Raw genomic sequence first — 19,232 nt, 5'->3', positions numbered from 1 at the left:
AACCATCGAAAGCGTTCAACGAATTGCTTAACGGGGCCGAGACATCGCTATGTTGCCAAAAGCAGTGATATGTCCTCTCACTTAACCCTCATCGGACCTATTGGCATTCTACATACGCGTCGGCTGAGGGGGAGGGGGATGGCAGGTACGAACGCCCCTTCGCTGTTCCGCCCCTGGTGGAGCTAGCGCGTCGCAGAAAAAACGGGCGTGTGCGCCGTTACGAGACGAAGAGATTGGTACCCAATTTTAAGATCGTCGGTCAACCGGTGACCTCTGAGGTCAGGTCAAGTGTCCTAAGGTACGGTTCCGTTTTTGGTGAATAACTTTGCAAAAAAAACGGCCGCTGAGCCGCGATTTTGGCAGCATCGTGCTTGCCTCGCTCAGTCGCGTCGAATTAGATACCTTTTGTTTGGGTGAGGTCACCTTAGGAGTTGACCCCGGGTCACGGTCAGCTCGCCCCAACGTCACGAAGTTGGTCGAAGGAGGTCATGACCCATCTCCTTCGATTCGCAAGCCTCCCCGAGTCCATGGGTGGCTTTCCCGAATCGCTGGATCAATTTGATCGGAAGTTATTGACAAAAAATTAATATGAGCCTAATGACGTCATAAATGACGTCAGGCAAGGTCAACATTGCAAAAGAGACGCATCGAGCTTTACAACGAGTGCATGAAATCACGATTCTTTGTAGTTAAGATAGTTGGAGGTCTTTTCATTTTTCCCCATCGCCTTGTAATTATGAGGTCACGAAAAAAAAACTGAACTCATATGACCTTAAGGAAAAATCCGAGTGATACAAGTTGAGAAACTCGTAATGGATACTACATCCTGCAAGTTTTCTCTATCTGCTGCCCTCCAGGAGAGGGTGTTGCGAAGTTGCGACGTTTTAATTCGCGGCCCACTGGTCGGGGGGGGACATTCGTAACCCCCTCCCAATTGTCTGAATAACTTCCAAATTGCATGACGTATCGACACTAAACGTACAGCAACTTTGGGTGCATCAATTTGACACATTGTATCGAAATATGATCGTAGCTACCATCGGTGGGCCGGAAATGACGTCAGAGTGACGTCATGTTCGGCGATTTCGACTCAAAACCTTGAACCACGGCAATCGCTCCCAAGAGCTTAGTTTTTAAGCTAGATGTTCTTTCTTTGCATGAGAGGACTTAGAATGGACTGTGCTATCCAACTGCTATCTCGGATTTTACAAATGTTGAAAATTTTGAAAATTATTCACATTCCCAGTCTCCGTGTACAATTTCAACTTCAAAATTTGACCTTTTTACCTGAAAGTGAACTGATCTGAGCAAATTCAACTCAAAATGACCTCGAATGACACAAACGACATCAAATTCGAAATATATAGCCTAAATGGACCATAAAACATATGTCATGTGACCGACGCATGCTATAATATTTGCGTGACCCGTGATGACCTGACCTGACCTTAAAATCAAAGTACAAGTTTGGTACCCTCAGGGTATCTAAAGCATCTGTTCACGAGTGTGTGAACCGACAATTAGCCGGATATGACTTGTAAGACGGCGGTCAAAGCTCAAATTGTTAACAAGCCAAAATCATAATAATTTTTACACTGAACTGTGACGTCACCGGTGACCTCGAGGTCAATGAAATTATGTTTCTTTCGTTAGTTTTTCCAGGGCTATCAGAATTTGTTTGAATTTTGACAATCGGCCCAGTAGTTTCGGAGTTAGTAGTGGGGCAATGAAGAGCCCCTCCCCGCAATAGAGCGCGTTATACGCAGACCCCAGTTTGGCAAAGGTTTGCTTATGACGTCAAAAGTCGGTGACCTGAAATGACCCGAAAATCGCGGTTGGTGTCAAAAGATCCGGCTTGAATCAAAATTCAGGCATGCCAAGCTTCATCTCTGTATCGCCGTGGCATTCGGAGCTATCACGAAAAAAAAACTATGGAGGGCGGTACCCCCCCCCCCCCGGCCGGTGTGGGTGTAAGTGCCGCTTTTGTCTCGAGATTTGACGGGGATCATTTCTCAGTTGTGCCGACTTTCAGCTGCCCTTCTCACTCATGTGTTTGGTGTCATCGTCCCTTACATATTGCTTGCGAGCCATTTGCTTGTTGTAGCCTATCGGTACTTGGCGGTGTTTTTGGTGGTCACATAAGCAATGAGACTGAGCAGCGTCATCACTCAAGCCATCCGCTTGGCCAAAGGCAATGACTGTGGTGTTTGAGGCTTGTCAGTGCCAAAGTTGTGACGTCATCTTTTATGTTACAGATAAATGAGGTGAAGATGGACAGATTCCGTCGGCAACGACCATACCATGCTGAAAATACCAGTTCCCGTCCGATCACTGAAGTCAAGCAGCAACGGGCCCGGTTAGTACTTGGATGGGTGACCGCCTGGGAACACCGGGTGTCGTTGTCATTTTCGCTTCTTCAATGGTGGCCACTTGGGCTATTTATCCCTTCACTGTTTATGCTCTTTGCGACATGGCCCGTGCCCTGCACACTGTACAGGTCTTCTATTTATTAGGACTCGATAAGTTTCTTTTTACATACTGGTTCTAGCTGCATGTCATTTGAAACGGGACTGTAACCATCGAAAGACGTTCAACGAAATTGCTTAACGGGGCCGAGACATCGCTATGTTGCCAAAAAGCAGTGATATGTCCTCTCACTTAACCCTCACCGGACCTATTGGCTTTCTACATACGCGTCGGCTGAGGGGGAGGGGGATGGCAGGTACGAACGCCCCTTCGCTGTTCCGCCCCTGGTGGAGCTAGCGCGTCGCAGAAAAAACGGGCGTGTGCGCCGTTACGAGACGAAGAGATTGGTACCCAATTTTAAGATCGTCGGTCAACCGGTGACATCTGAGGTCAGGTCAAGTGTCCTAAGGTACGGTTCCGTTTTTGGTGAATAACTTTGCAAAAAAACGGCCGCTGAGCCGCGATTTTGGCAGCATCGTGCTTGCCTCGCTCAGTCGCGTCGAATTAGATACCGTTTGTTTGGGTGAGGTCACCTTAGGGTGTTGACCCCGGGTCACGGTCAGCTCAGCGCCCCAACGTCACGAAGTTGGTCGAAGGAGGTCATGACCCATCTCCTTCGATTCGCAAGCCTCCCCGAGTCCATGGGTGGCTTTCCCGAATCGATGGATCAATTTGATCGGAAGTTATTGACAAAAAATTAATATGAGCCTAATGACGTCATAAATGACGTCAGGCAAGGTCAACATTGCAAAAGAGACGCATCGAGCTTTACAACGAGTGCATGAAATCACGATTCTTTGTAGTTAAGATAGTTGGAGGTCTTTTCATTTTTCCCCATCGCCTTGTAATTGTGAGGTCACGAAAAAAAACCTGACCTCATATGACCTTAAGGAAAAATCCGAGTGATACAAGTTGAGAAACTCGTAATGGATACTACATCCTGCATGTTTCATATCTCTGTGAATGCTCCTCCGCCAGAGAGGGTGTTGCGAAGTTGCGACGTTTTAATTCGCGGCCCACTGGTCGGGGGGGGGGGACATTCGTAACCCCCCTCCCAATTGTCTGAAATAACTTCCAAATTGCATGACGTATCGACACTAAACGTACAGCAACTTTGGGTGCATCAATTTGACACATTGTATCAAAATATGATCTTCGTAGCTACCATCGGTGGGCCGGAAATGACGTCAGAGTGACGTCATGTTCGGCCGATTTCGACTCAAAACATTGAACCACGGCAATCGCTCCCAAGAGCTTAGTTTTTAAGCTAGATGTTCTTTCTTTGCATGAGAGGACTAAGAATAGACTTGGCTATCCAACTGCTATCTCGGATTTTACAAATGTTGAAAATTTTGAAAATTATTCACTTTCCCAGTCTCCGTGTAAAATTTCAATTTCAAAATTTGACCTTTTTACCTGAAAGTGAACTGATCTGAGCAAATTCAACTCAAAATGACCTCGAATGACACAAACCACATCAAATTCGAAATATATAGCCTAAATGGACCATAAAACATATGTCATGTGACCGACGCATGCTATAATATTTCCGTGACCCGTGATGACCTGACCTGACCTTAAAATCAAAGTACATGTTTGGTACCCTCAGGGTATCTAAAGCATCTGTTCACGAGGGTGTAAACCAACAATTAGCCGGATATGACTTGTAGACGGCGGTCAAAGCTCAAATTGTTAACAAGCCAAAATCATAATAATTTTTACACTGAACTCTGACGTCACCGGTGACCTCGAGGTCAATGAAATTATGTTTCTTTCGTTAGTTTTTCCAGGGCTATCAGAATTTGTTTGAATTTTGACAATCGGCCCAGTAGTTTCGGAGTTCACTGAAAACACTTTGGAAGAACGTTAAGAACGTACAGGGGTATTTATACCCCTGTGGGGTAAAATGTTATGCCACCGTTTTTCAGAACCCCCATGGCTCTTCACGTAGACGGCTTTGCATTCTCATCAAAAGAATCCACACGATTCTTCCAAAGACTCTTATGAGGTTTAGGGTTTAAAATAAGAGCGTTCTTAGCACCTAGATAAGAACTCCAAAGGGTCTGTGAAGAAGTCCCTGAGGTTTATAGGGACACCACCCTGTGTTCTGAATATCGGTTGTAGAACCCTTTCAGTTCTATTGCAATACTGCAAAATCCCCGTTCATTCCTCTATTGAACCTCCCATGCATGGCTATCGACCTGCGCCGTCACATCTGCTGCGCAAACACAGTACTTGATACACCTTAAAATGTATTTACCTTCCTCTTTACTCTGAGCAATCAGCCTGCAAGTCTCCAGTCAGGAACAACCAGCCCGCAACCAGCCCATGCGATCAGCCCGCAACCAGCCCGCATTCAGCCTGCGATCAGCCCGCAATCAGCCTGCACTCTGCAGGAACGCTTTCCCCTCGGCCGTGTCACTTGCCTTACACATCCAAGCCAAAGAACTCCACAGCCTTTCGGGCATGTTAAATTATTCAGGTTGATTCCTTCACGCTCAGGGTTGCTTTCTGTACAAATATGAACACATTTTTAGCTTTAGCAAGTGGATGTTTTCCCAAACACAGTATATATGCGCTATCGCCCATGTCAGCAGCCGGGTGGCGATATCGCATTCTCCCAAATCACATACAGTTTCTCCTTCCACCACCAGCTTCAAGCCAGCGTTTTCGACGATGTCGACGTCTCCGCACGCCAGGACGCTCTCCTCAGACTCCAGGGCCTCAATCAGAGCGGAGATGGCCTCGTCCCCTAGAATGAAGAATCGGGCGGATGCGTTATTCAACAGGCAGGGAGTAAAGAAACTTAGATTGACTTCAGATACCATGAGCCTACTCCAAAAATTAAATAATGCACTTAACATATAAAGTGCAGCTAGATAAAATATGGCACTAATCAGCAAGAACATATGTTTATTAAAATCAGCCAAATTTATACCTAAATCAGTTAACCCCAAAATGGCAAGCTGATTCTATTCCTGACTTATCTTCATTTGGAAGATTTGTCTAAATACCACATGCATGATTTAAGCTATGGGGCATTTATACAACATATACCTAAATACTTACTGCATTGATTGGTCTTGCATATGGACTGTCTTCATCCAATGCATTCATCCATGCATTCGAAGAGCGTTGTGATATTGCTTATTATTGTCAATCACAAGTAATATAAATAATACACAACACTTGACAAGCCAAAAGTTAACCTTATTTCAGTTCTTCAATATTCGATTACTTGCCATTCACCCAATCTTGCACCAGCCGCTCGTCACTGCACAAAGCGTGATCCAACGCGATTGAAAAATGGCGATCGGTTCCGGTGGACGCTAGAACGTGGTACCGCGGGCGTGGTCTTGATGAAAGCCATTACACTGATTAAACCACAACCCCTTCTTCTTAAACCCGATGCTAGTTCGTGCAAAACCTTCAAAGGGTTTATCTTTCGCGCGCCTTGTGTGACGTAATATCACGTGACTAGGGAGAACGAAGAAGAACCGGTGTTGGTCGAGTTGAAGCCCCCTGGGGCCGCTAAGACTGCACGCGAAGAAGCAGCACGTGTCTTCGGTCTATGTGAAACACTGTGTGTGTTCTTCATGAACCAGACGTTCTGCTTCGCCTCTAAGCCAGTTTACCCTAATACCCAAAAAACCTAAGTGTGGAATATTTTAAGATGCTTTTGCATAAAGTTCTTTCAACTTGTTTTCAGTGTTAGTAGTGGGGCAATGAAGAGCCCCCTCCCCGCGATAGAGCGCGTTATACGCAGACCCCAGTTTGGCAAAGGTTTGCTTATGACGTCAAAAGTCGGTGACCTGAAATGACCCGAAAATCGCGGTTGGTGTCAAAAGATCCGGCTTGAATCAAAATTCAGGCATGCCAAGCTTCATCTCTGTATCGCCGTGGCATTCGGAGCTATCGCGAAAAAAAAACTATGGAGGGCGGTACCCCCCCCCCCCCCCCGGCCGGTGTGGGTGTAAGTGCCGCTTTTGTCTCGAGATTCGACGGGGATCATTTCTCAGTTGTGCCGACTTTCAGCTGCCCTTCTCACTCATGTGTTTGGTGTCATCGTCCCTTACATATTGCTTGCGAGCCATTTGCTTGTTGTAGCCTATCGGTACTTGGCGGTGTTTTTGGTGGTCACATAAGCAATGAGACTGAGCAGCGTCATCACTCAAGCCATCCGCTTGGCCAAAGGCAATGACTGTGGTGTTTGAGGCTTGTCAGTGCCAGAGTTGTGACGTCATCTTTTATGTTACAGATAAAGGAGGTAAAGATGGACTGATTCCGTCGGCAACGACCATACCATGCTGAAAATACCAGTTCCCGTCCGATCACTGAAGTCAAGCAGCATCGGGCCCGGTTAGTACTTGGATGGGTGACCGCCTGGGAACACCGGGTGTCGTTGTCATTTTCGCTTCTTCAATGGTGGCCACTTGGGCTATTTATCCCTTGAATGTTTATGCTCTTTGCGACATGGCCCGTGCCCTGCACACTGTACAGGTCTTCTATTTATTAGGACTCGATAAGTTTCTTTTTACATACTGGTTCTAGCTGCATGTCATTTGAAACGGGACTGTAACCATCGAAAGACGTTCAACGAAATTGCTTAACGGGGCCGAGACATCGCTATGTTGCCAAAAAGCAGTGATATGTCCTCTCACTTAACCCTCATCGGACCTATTGGCTTTCTACATACGCGTCGGCTGAGGGGGAGGGGGATGGCAGGTACGAACGCCCCTTCGCTGTTCCGCCCCTGGTGGAGCTAGCGCGTCGCAGAAAAAAAACGGGCGTGTGCGCCGTTACGAGACGAAGAGATTGGTACCCAATTTAAGATCGTCGGTCAACCGGTGACATCTGAGGTCAGGTCAAGTGTCCTAAGGTACGGTTCCGTTTTTGGTGAATAACTTTGCAAAAAAAACGGCCGCTGAGCCGCGATTTTGGCAGCATCGTGCTTGCCTCGCTCAGTCGCGTCGAATTAGATACCGTTTGTTTGGGTGAGGTCACCTTAGGGTGTTGACCCCGGGTCACGGTCAGCTCAGCGCCCCAACGTCACGAAGTTGGTCGAAGGAGGTCTTGACCCATCTCCTTCGATTCGCAAGCCTCCCCGAGTCCATGGGTGGCTTTCCCGAATCGCTGGATCAATTTGATCGGAAGTTATTGACAAAAAATTAATATGAGCCTAATGACGTCATAAATGAAGTCAGGCAAGGTCAACATTGCAAAAGAGACGCATCGAGCTTTACAACGAGTGCATGAAATCACGATTCTTTGTAGTTAAGATAGTTGGAGGTCTTTTCATTTTTCCCCATCGCCTTGTAATTGTGAGGTCACGAAAAAAAACTGACCTCATATGACCTTAAGGAAAAATCCGAGTGATACAAGTTGAGAAACTCGTAATGGATACTACATCCTGCAAGTTTCATATCTCTGTGAATGCTCCTCCGCCAGAGAGGGTGTTGCGACGTTGCGACGTTTTAATTCGCGGCCCACTGGTCGGGGGGGGGGACATTCGTAACCCCCCTCCCAATTGTCTGAAATAACTTCCAAATTGCATGACGTATCGACACTAAACGCACAGCAACTTTGGGTGCATCAATTTGACACATTGCATCGAAATATGATTCGTAGCTACCATTGGTGGGCCGGAAATGACGTCAGAGTGACGTCATGTTCGGCCGATTTCGACTCAAAACCTTGAACCACGGCAATCGCTCCCAAGAGCTTAGTTTTTAAGCTAGATGTTCTTTCTTTGCATGAGAGGACTTAGAATAGACTGTGCTATCCAACTGCTATCTCGGATTTTACAAATGTTGAAAATTTTGAAAATTATTCACATTCCCAGTCTCCGTGTACAATTTCAACTTCAAAATTTGACCTTTTTACCTGAAAGTGAACTGATCTGAGCAAATTCAACTCAAAATGACCTCGAATGACACAAACGACATCAAATTCGAAATATATAGCCTAAATCGACCATAAAACATATGTCATGTGACCGACGCATGCTATACTATTTCCGTGACCCGTGATGACCTGACCTGACCTTAAAATCAAAGTACAAGTTTGGTACCCTCAGGGTATCTAAAGCATCTGTTCACGAGTGTGTGAACCAGTCAATTAGCCGGATATGACTTGTAAGACGGCGGTCAAAGCTCAAATTGTTAACAAGCCAAAATCATAATAATTTTTACACTGAACTGTGACGTCACCGGTGACCTCGAGGTCAATGAAATTATGTTTCGTTCGTACAGTTTTTCCAGGGCTATCAGAAGCTGTTTGAATTTTGACAATCGGCCCAGTAGTTTCGGAGTTAGTAGGGGGGGGGGGCAATGAAGAGCCCCCTCCCCGCAATAGAGCGCGTTATACGCAGACCCCAGTTTGGCAAAGGTTTGCTTATGACGTCAAAAGTCGGTGACCTGAAATGACCCGAAAATCGCGGTTGGTGTCAAACGATACGGCTTGAATCAAAATTCAGGCATGCCAAGCTCCATCTCTGTATCACCGTGGCATTCGGAGCTATCGCGAAAAAAAAATATGGAGGGCGGTACCCCCCCCCCCCCTCCCCCCGGCCGGTGTGGGGGTAAGTGCCGCTTTTGTCTCGAGATTTGACGGGGATCATTTCTCAGTTGTGCCGACTTTCAGCTGCCCTTCTCACTCATGTGTTTGGTGTCATCGTCCTTTACATATTGCTTGCGAGCCATTTGCTTGTTGTAGCCTATCGGTACTTGGCGGTGTTTTTGGTGGTCACATAAGCAATGAGACTGAGCAGCGTCATTACTCAAGCCATCCGCTTGGCCAAAGGCAATGACTGTGGTGTTTGAGGCTTGTCAGTGCCAGAGTTGTGCATCATCTTTTATGTTACAGATAAAGGAGGTGAAGGTGGACAGTTTCCTTCGGCAACGACCATACCATGCTCAAAATACCAGTTCCCGTCCGATCACTGAAGTCAAGCAGCATCGGGCCCGGTTAGTACTTGGATGGGTGACCGCCTGGGAACACCGGGTGTCGTTGTCATTTTCGCTTCTTCAATGGTGGCCACTTGGGCTATTTATCCCTTCACTGTTTATGCTCTTTGCGACATGGCCCGTGCCCTGCACACTGTACAGGTCTTCTATTTATTAGGACTCGATAAGTTTCTTTTTACATACTGGTTCTAGCTGCATGTCATTTGAAACGGGACTGTAACCATCGAAAGACGTTCAACGAAATTGCTTAACGGGGCCGAGACATCGCTATGTTGCCAAAAAGCAGTGATATGTCCTCTCACTTAACCCTCACCGGACCTATTGGCTTTCAACATACGCGTCGGCTGAGGGGGAGGGGGATGGCAGGTACGAACGTCCCTTCGCTGTTCCGCCCCTGGTGGAGCTAGCGCGTCGCAGAAAAAAAACGGGCGTGTGCGCCGTTACGAGACAAAGAGATTGGTACCCAATTTTAAGATCGTCGGTCAACCGGTGACCTCTGAGGTCAGGTCAAGTGTCCTAAGGTACGGTTCCGTTTTTGGTGAATAACTTTGCAAAAAAAAACGGCCGCTGAGCCGCGATTTTGGCAGCATCGTGCTTGCCTCGCTCAGTCGCGTCGAATTAGATACCGTTTGTTTTGGTGAGGTCACCTTAGGGTGTTGACCCCGGGTCACCGTCAGCTCAGCGCCCCAACGTCACGAAGTTGGTCGAAGGAGGTCATGACCCATCTCCTTCGATTTGCAAGCCTCCCCGAGTCCATGGGTGGCTTTCCCGAATCGCTGGATCAATTTGATCGGAAGTTATTGACAAAAAAATTAATATGAGCCTAATGACGTCATAAATGACGTCAGGCAAGGTCAACATTGCAAAAGAGACGCATCGAGCCTTACAACGAGTGCATGAAATCACGATTCTTTGTAGTTAAGATAGTTGGAGGTCTTTTCATTTTTCCCCATCGCCTTGTAATTGTGAGGTCACGAAAAAAAACTGACCTCATATGACCTTAAGGAAAAATCCGAGTGATACAAGTTGAGAAACTCGTAATGGATACTACATCCTGCAAGTTTCATATCTCTGTGAATGCTCCTCCGCCAGAGAGGGTGTTGCGAAGTTGCGACGTTTTAATTCGCGGCCCACTGCTCGGGGGGGGGGGACATTCGTAACCCCCCTCCCAATTGTCTGAAATAACTTCAAAATTCCATGACGTATCGACACTAAACGTACAGCAACTTTGGGTGCATCAATTTGACACATTGTATCGAAATATGATCGTAGCTACCATCGGTGGGCCGGAAATGACGTCAGAGTGACGTCATGTTCGGCCGATTTCGACTCAAAACCTTGAACCACGGCAATCGCTCCCAAGAGCTTAGTTTTTAAGCTAGATGTTCTTTCTTTGCATGAGAGGACTTAGAATAGACTGGGCTATCCAACTGCTATCTCGGATTTTACAAATGTTGAAAATTTTGAAAATTATTCACTTTCCCAGTCTCCGTGTAAAATTTCAATTTCAAAATTTGACCTTTTTACCTGAAAGTGAACTGATCTGAGCAAATTCAACTCAAAATGACCTCGAATGACACAAACCACATCAAATTCGAAATATATAGCCTAAATGGACCATAAAACATATGTCATGTGACCGACGCATGCTATAATATTTCCGTGACCCGTGATGACCTGACCTGACCTTAAAATCAAAATACATGTTTGATACCCTCAGGGTATCTAAAGCATCTGTTCACGAGGGTGTAAACCAACAATTAGCCGGATATGACTTGTAGACGGCGGTCAAAGCTCAAATTGTTAACAAGCCAAAATCATAATAATTTTTACACTGAACTGTGACGTCACCGGTGACCTCGAGGTCAATGAAATTATGTTTCTTTCGTTAGTTTTTCCAGGGCTATCAGAATTTGTTTGAATTTTGACAATCGGCCCAGTAGTTTCGGAGTTAGTAGGGGGGCAATGAAGAGCCCCCTCCCCGCAATAGAGCGCGTTATACGCAGACCCCAGTTTGGCAAAGGTTTGCTTATGACGTCAAAAGTCGGTGACCTGAAATGACCCGAAAATCGCGGTTGGTGTCAAAAGATCCGGCTTGAATCAAAATTCAGGCATGCCAAGCTTCATCTCTGTATCGCCGTGGCATTCGGAGCTATCGCGAAAAAAAAAACTATGGAGGACGGTACCCCCGCCCCCCCCTCCCCCTCCACGGCCGGTGTGGGTGTAAGTGCCGCTTTTGTCTCGAGATTTGACGGGGATCATTTCTCAGTTGTGCCGACTTTCAGCTGCCCTTCTCACTCATGTGTTTGGTGTCATCGTCCTTTACATATTGCTTGCGAGCCATTTGCTTGTTGTAGCCTATCGGTACTTGGCGGTGTTTTTGGTGGTCACATAAGCAATGAGACTGAGCAGCGTCATCACTCAAGCCATCCGCTTGGCCAAAGGCAATGACTGTGGTGTTTGAGGCTTGTCAGTGCCAGAGTTGTGACGTCATCTTTTATGTTACAGATAAAGGAGGTAAAGATGGACTGATTCCGTCGGCAACGACCATACGTCGGCAACGACCATTCCTTGTGTGATTCATTTGTCTTTGTGTTTCACAATGTTTGTTCGTCACAGCTTCTTGCCCTCTTCTCTTACGAATGTTTTATTAACGCCAATTGTAAAGGACAAAAATGGAAAATTGAATGAGAAAGACAACTATAGACCGATAGCTGTGGCAAGTGTTTGTTCCAAAATCTTGGAAAGAGCCATTCTTAACCGTTGTTCTGTGCAGCTTCGTACCGGTCATCACCAGTTTGGTTTTAAAGAGCATCACTCAACTGATATGGCTATTTATGCCTTGAAAGAGATCACGGACTATTATTTGCGTAACGGTAGTCCGGTGTTTATATGTTATCTCGACGCGCGGAAAGCGTTTGATCGTGTTAACCATTGGACTCTGTTTGATAAATTACTTGATAGGGATATTGAACCTCACTTGGTGAAACTAATCTCTTCTTGGTATAGGACTCAAGAGTTTCAGGTTCGTTGGGGTAAGTCCGTGTCCGAAAGCTTCTATGTTTCTAACGGTGTCAGACAGGGTGGCATTTTGTCACCCTTCCTGTTCAATGTTTACACAGATGATCTGTCCACGGCTCTCAATCGGAGTGGTTACGGATGCCACTATCTGGGTAGCGTGAATCATTTATATTATGCAGATGATATGGTGGTGTTGTCTCCGTCCCCATTTGGCCTACAAAAATTGCTAAATATATGCGAGAGCTATGCGGTGAATCATCATATTCTGTTCAATTCCAAAAAGTCTGTTTGTATGGCAATGTTACCTAAGAGATTTTGCGACATGACCTTACCCACGGTTTTTCTCTGTGGCCAGATTCTGAACTTTGTCAATAATTATAAGTATCTTGGGTATCTGATATCTTCTGACTTCGTCAGAGCGGACGATCCTGAGATTCGACAGCAGTATAGGTTGCTATGTTGTAGAGCTAATTCCCTTATTCGTAAATTTGCTTTGTGTACGCACTATGTGAAGAAATACTTGTACGATATTTACTGTTCTAATATTAGCAACATGCACCTGTGGCATTCCTATCACATGTCAGATTTGAGAAAGTTTAAGGTCTGTTTTAATAATGCTGCCAGGATGTTTTTTGGTTACGATCGATATTGCAGTGCCTCGGAAATGTTTGCTCAGCAGAATGTAGATGGCTATGACGCGGCTCGCCGCAAATCGTTGTGGAATTTTTTGTCTCGAATAAGCATGTCAGAAAATCGTATCATATCCACGTTATATCATAGTGACTTGGCATGCACATCATCTATGAGGAAGTTGTGGTCAAGAGCTCTCTATGGCTGGTGACTGTCATTGTTGTACCCATGTGTAAAGTGTGAATATCCCCTTCATTCCCATTTGTGGACCACGGGTCTGTAAATAAAGTATCTCTCTCTCTCTCTCTCTCTCATACCATGCTGAAAATACCAGTTCCCGTCCGATCACTGAAGTCAGGCAGCATCAGGCCCGGTTAGTACTTGGATGGGTGACCGCCTGGGAACACCGGGTGTCGTTGTCATTTTCGCTTCTTCAATGGTGGCCACTTGGGCTATTTATCCCTTCACTGTTTATGCTCTTTGCGACATGGCCCGTGCCCTGCACACTGTACAGGTCTTCTATTTATTAGGACTCGATAAGTTTCTTTTTACATACTGGTTCTAGCTGCATGTCATTTGAAACGGGACTGTAACCATCGAAAGACGTTCAACGAAATTGCTTAACGGGGCCGAGACATCGCTATGTTGCCAAAAAGCAGTGATATGTCCTCTCACTTAACCCTCATCGGACCTATTGGCATTCTACATACGCGTCGGCTGAGGGGGAGGGGGATGGCAGGTACGAACGCCCCTTCGCTGTTCCGCCCCTGGTGGAGCTAGCGCGTCGCAGAAAAAAACGGGCGTGTGCGCCGTTACGAGACGAAGAGATTGGTACCCAATTTTAAGATCGTCGGTCAACCGGTGACCTCTGAGGTCAGGTCAAGTGTCCTAAGGTACGGTTCCGTTTTTGGTGAATAACTTTGCAAAAAAAAACGGCCGCTGAGCCGCGATTTTGGCAGCATCGTGCTTGCCTCGCTCAGTCGCGTCGAATTAGATACCTTTTGTTTGGGTGAGGTCACCTTAGGAGTTGACCCCGGGTCACGGTCAGCTCAGCGCCCCAACGTCACGAAGTTGGTCGAAGGAGGTCATGACCCATCTCCTTCGATTCGCAAGCCTCCCCGAGTCCATGGGTGGCTTTCCCGAATCGCTGGATCAATTTGATCGGAAGTTATTGACAAAAAATTAATATGAGCCTAATGACGTCATAAATGACGTCAGGCAAGGTCAACATTGCAAAAGAGACGCATCGAGCTTTACAACGAGTGCATGAAATCACGATTCTTTGTAGTTAAGATAGTTGGAGGTCTTTTCATTTTTCCCCATCGCCTTGTAATTATGAGGTCACGAAAAAAAAACTGAACTCATATGACCTTAAGGAAAAATCCGAGTGATACAAGTTGAGAAACTCGTAATGGATACTACATCCTGCAAGTTTCATATCTCTGTGAATGCTCCTCCGCCAGAGAGGGTGTTGCGAAGTTGCGACGTTTTAATTCGCGGCCCACTGGTCGGGGGGGGACATTCGTAACCCCCCTCCCAATTGTCTGAAATAACTTCCAAATTGCATGACGTATCGACACTAAACGTACAGCAACTTTGGGTGCATCAATTTGACACATTGTATCGAAATATGATCGTAGCTACCATCGGTGGGCCGGAAATGACGTCAGAGTGACGTCATGTTCGGCGATTTCGACTCAAAACCTTGAACCACGGCAATCGCTCCCAAGAGCTTAGTTTTTAAGCTAGATGTTCTTTCTTTGCATGAGAGGACTTAGAATGGACTGTGCTATCCAACTGCTATCTCGGATTTTACAAATGTTGAAAATTTTGAAAATTATTCACATTCCCAGTCTCCGTGTACAATTTCAACTTCAAAATTTGACCTTTTTACCTGAAAGTGAACTGATCTGAGCAAATTCAACTCAAAATGACCTCGAATGACACAAACGACATCAAATTCGAAATATATAGCCTAAATGGACCATAAAACATATGTCATGTGACCGACGCATGCTATAATATTTGCGTGACCCGTGATGACCTGACCTGACCTTAAAATCAAAGTACAAGTTTGGTACCCTCAGGGTATCTAAAGCATCTGTTCACGAGTGTGTGAACCGACAATTAGCCGGATATGACTTGTAAGACGGCGGTCAAAGCTCAAATTGTTAACAAGCCAAAATCATAATAATTTTTACACTGAACTGTGACGTCACCGGTGACCTCGAGGTCAATGAAATTATGTTTCTTTCGTTAGTTTTTCCAGGGCTATCAGAATTTGTTTGAATTTTGACAATCGGCCCAGTAGTTTCGGAGTTAGTAGTGGGGCAATGAAGAGCCCCTCCCCGCAATAGAGCGCGTTATACGCAGACCCCAGTTTGGCAAAGGTTTGCTTATGACGTCAAAAGTCGGTGACCTGAAATGACCCGAAAATCGCGGTTGGTGTCAAAAGATCCGGCTTGAATCAAAATTCAGGCATGCCAAGCTTCATCTCTGTATCGCCGTGGCATTCGGAGCTATCACGAAAAAAAAACTATGGAGGGCGGTACCCCCCCCCCCCGGCCGGTGTGGGTGTAAGTGCCGCTTTTGTCTCGAGATTTGACGGGGATCATTTCTCAGTTGTGCCGACTTTCAGCTGCCCTTCTCACTCATGTGTTTGGTGTCATCGTCCCTTACATATTGCTTGCGAGCCATTTGCTTGTTGTAGCCTATCGGTACTTGGCGGTGTTTTTGGTGGTCACATAAGCAATGAGACTGAGCAGCGTCATCACTCAAGCCATCCGCTTGGCCAAAGGCAATGACTGTGGTGTTTGAGGCTTGTCAGTGCCAAAGTTGTGACGTCATCTTTTATGTTACAGATAAATGAGGTGAAGATGGACAGATTCCGTCGGCAACGACCATACCATGCTGAAAATACCAGTTCCCGTCCGATCACTGAAGTCAAGCAGCAACGGGCCCGGTTAGTACTTGGATGGGTGACCGCCTGGGAACACCGGGTGTCGTTGTCATTTTCGCTTCTTCAATGGTGGCCACTTGGGCTATTTATCCCTTCACTGTTTATGCTCTTTGCGACATGGCCCGTGCCCTGCACACTGTACAGGTCTTCTATTTATTAGGACTCGATAAGTTTCTTTTTACATACTGGTTCTAGCTGCATGTCATTTGAAACGGGACTGTAACCATCGAAAGACGTTCAACGAAATTGCTTAACGGGGCCGAGACATCGCTATGTTGCCAAAAAGCAGTGATATGTCCTCTCACTTAACCCTCACCGGACCTATTGGCTTTCTACATACGCGTCGGCTGAGGGGGAGGGGGATGGCAGGTACGAACGCCCCTTCGCTGTTCCGCCCCTGGTGGAGCTAGCGCGTCGCAGAAAAAAACGGGCGTGTGCGCCGTTACGAGACGAAGAGATTGGTACCCAATTTTAAGATCGTCGGTCAACCGGTGACATCTGAGGTCAGGTCAAGTGTCCTAAGGTACGGTTCCGTTTTTGGTGAATAACTTTGCAAAAAAACGGCCGCTGAGCCGCGATTTTGGCAGCATCGTGCTTGCCTCGCTCAGTCGCGTCGAATTAGATACCGTTTGTTTGGGTGAGGTCACCTTAGGGTGTTGACCCCGGGTCACGGTCAGCTCAGCGCCCCAACGTCACGAAGTTGGTCGAAGGAGGTCATGACCCATCTCCTTCGATTCGCAAGCCTCCCCGAGTCCATGGGTGGCTTTCCCGAATCGATGGATCAATTTGATCGGAAGTTATTGACAAAAAATTAATATGAGCCTAATGACGTCATAAATGACGTCAGGCAAGGTCAACATTGCAAAAGAGACGCATCGAGCTTTACAACGAGTGCATGAAATCACGATTCTTTGTAGTTAAGATAGTTGGAGGTCTTTTCATTTTTCCCCATCGCCTTGTAATTGTGAGGTCACGAAAAAAAACCTGACCTCATATGACCTTAAGGAAAAATCCGAGTGATACAAGTTGAGAAACTCGTAATGGATACTACATCCTGCATGTTTCATATCTCTGTGAATGCTCCTCCGCCAGAGAGGGTGTTGCGAAGTTGCGACGTTTTAATTCGCGGCCCACTGGTCGGGGGGGGGGGGACATTCGTAACCCCCCTCCCAATTGTCTGAAATAACTTCCAAATTGCATGACGTATCGACACTAAACGTACAGCAACTTTGGGTGCATCAATTTGACACATTGTATCAAAATATGATCTTCGTAGCTACCATCGGTGGGCCGGAAATGACGTCAGAGTGACGTCATGTTCGGCCGATTTCGACTCAAAACATTGAACCACGGCAATCGCTCCCAAGAGCTTAGTTTTTAAGCTAGATGTTCTTTCTTTGCATGAGAGGACTTAGAATAGACTTGGCTATCCAACTGCTATCTCGGATTTTACAAATGTTGAAAATTTTGAAAATTATTCACTTTCCCAGTCTCCGTGTAAAATTTCAATTTCAAAATTTGACCTTTTTACCTGAAAGTGAACTGATCTGAGCAAATTCAACTCAAAATGACCTCGAATGACACAAACCACATCAAATTCGAAATATATAGCCTAAATGGACCATAAAACATATGTCATGTGACCGACGCATGCTATAATATTTCCGTGACCCGTGATGACCTGACCTGACCTTAAAATCAAAGTACATGTTTGGTACCCTCAGGGTATCTAAAGCATCTGTTCACGAGGGTGTAAACCAACAATTAGCCGGATATGACTTGTAGACGGCGGTCAAAGCTCAAATTGTTAACAAGCCAAAATCATAATAATTTTTACACTGAACTCTGACGTCACCGGTGACCTCGAGGTCAATGAAATTATGTTTCTTTCGTTAGTTTTTCCAGGGCTATCAGAATTTGTTTGAATTTTGACAATCGGCCCAGTAGTTTCGGAGTTCACTGAAAACACTTTGGAAGAACGTTAAGAACGTACAGGGGTATTTATACCCCTGTGGGGTAAAATGTTATGCCACCGTTTTTCAGAACCCCCATGGCTCTTCACGTAGACGGCTTTGCATTCTCATCAAAAGAATCCACACGATTCTTCCAAAGACTCTTATGAGGTTTAGGGTTTAAAATAAGAGCGTTCTTAGCACCTAGATAAGAACTCCAAAGGGTCTGTGAAGAAGTCCCTGAGGTTTATAGGGACACCACCCTGTGTTCTGAATATCGGTTGTAGAACCCTTTCAGTTCTATTGCAATACTGCAAAATCCCCGTTCATTCCTCTATTGAACCTCCCATGCATGGCTATCGACCTGCGCCGTCACATCTGCTGCGCAAACACAGTACTTGATACACCTTAAAATGTATTTACCTTCCTCTTTACTCTGAGCAATCAGCCTGCAAGTCTCCAGTCAGGAACAACCAGCCCGCAACCAGCCCATGCGATCAGCCCGCAACCAGCCCGCATTCAGCCTGCGATCAGCCCGCAATCAGCCTGCACTCTGCAGGAACGCTTTCCCCTCGGCCGTGTCACTTGCCTTACACATCCAAGCCAAAGAACTCCACAGCCTTTCGGGCATGTTAAATTATTCAGGTTGATTCCTTCACGCTCAGGGTTGCTTTCTGTACAAATATGAACACATTTTTAGCTTTAGCAAGTGGATGTTTTCCCAAACACAGTATATATGCGCTATCGCCCATGTCAGCAGCCGGGTGGCGATATCGCATTCTCCCAAATCACATACAGTTTCTCCTTCCACCACCAGCTTCAAGCCAGCGTTTTCGACGATGTCGACGTCTCCGCACGCCAGGACGCTCTCCTCAGACTCCAGGGCCTCAATCAGAGCGGAGATGGCCTCGTCCCCTAGAATGAAGAATCGGGCGGATGCGTTATTCAACAGGCAGGGAGTAAAGAAACTTAGATTGACTTCAGATACCATGAGCCTACTCCAAAAATTAAATAATGCACTTAACATATAAAGTGCAGCTAGATAAAATATGGCACTAATCAGCAAGAACATATGTTTATTAAAATCAGCCAAATTTATACCTAAATCAGTTAACCCCAAAATGGCAAGCTGATTCTATTCCTGACTTATCTTCATTTGGAAGATTTGTCTAAATACCACATGCATGATTTAAGCTATGGGGCATTTATACAACATATACCTAAATACTTACTGCATTG

General features: G+C 46.0%; 4 non-coding genes and 1 pseudogene across 4 annotated transcripts; all 5 read left to right on the top strand.

Annotated features, from left to right (window-relative positions):
• Positions 1-2,286: 2,286 nt before the first annotated feature.
• Positions 2,287-2,405, top strand: LOC122377072. Its single transcript, XR_006255769.1, has one exon. It is a non-coding gene; the product is annotated as a 5S ribosomal RNA (ribosomal RNA).
• Positions 2,406-6,755: 4,350 nt separating this feature from the next.
• LOC122377078 lies at positions 6,756-6,874 on the top strand. The gene has a single exon (XR_006255774.1). It is a non-coding gene; the product is annotated as a 5S ribosomal RNA (ribosomal RNA).
• Positions 6,875-9,361: 2,487 nt separating this feature from the next.
• LOC122377073 lies at positions 9,362-9,480 on the top strand. The gene has a single exon (XR_006255770.1). It is a non-coding gene; the product is annotated as a 5S ribosomal RNA (ribosomal RNA).
• Positions 9,481-13,385: 3,905 nt separating this feature from the next.
• On the top strand, positions 13,386-13,504 carry LOC122377075 (annotated as a pseudogene).
• Positions 13,505-15,974: 2,470 nt separating this feature from the next.
• LOC122377071 lies at positions 15,975-16,093 on the top strand. Its single transcript, XR_006255768.1, has one exon. It is a non-coding gene; the product is annotated as a 5S ribosomal RNA (ribosomal RNA).
• Positions 16,094-19,232: the final 3,139 nt, after the last annotated feature.

This window comes from Amphibalanus amphitrite, unplaced genomic scaffold (genome assembly GCF_019059575.1).
Source record: "Amphibalanus amphitrite isolate SeventyFive unplaced genomic scaffold, NRLGWU_Aamphi_draft 002500F_arrow, whole genome shotgun sequence".
Lineage (NCBI taxonomy): Eukaryota > Metazoa > Arthropoda > Thecostraca > Balanomorpha > Balanidae > Amphibalanus > Amphibalanus amphitrite.
Note: the sequence above shows the minus strand (reverse complement) of the source record. Positions and strands in the feature narration are given on the sequence as shown.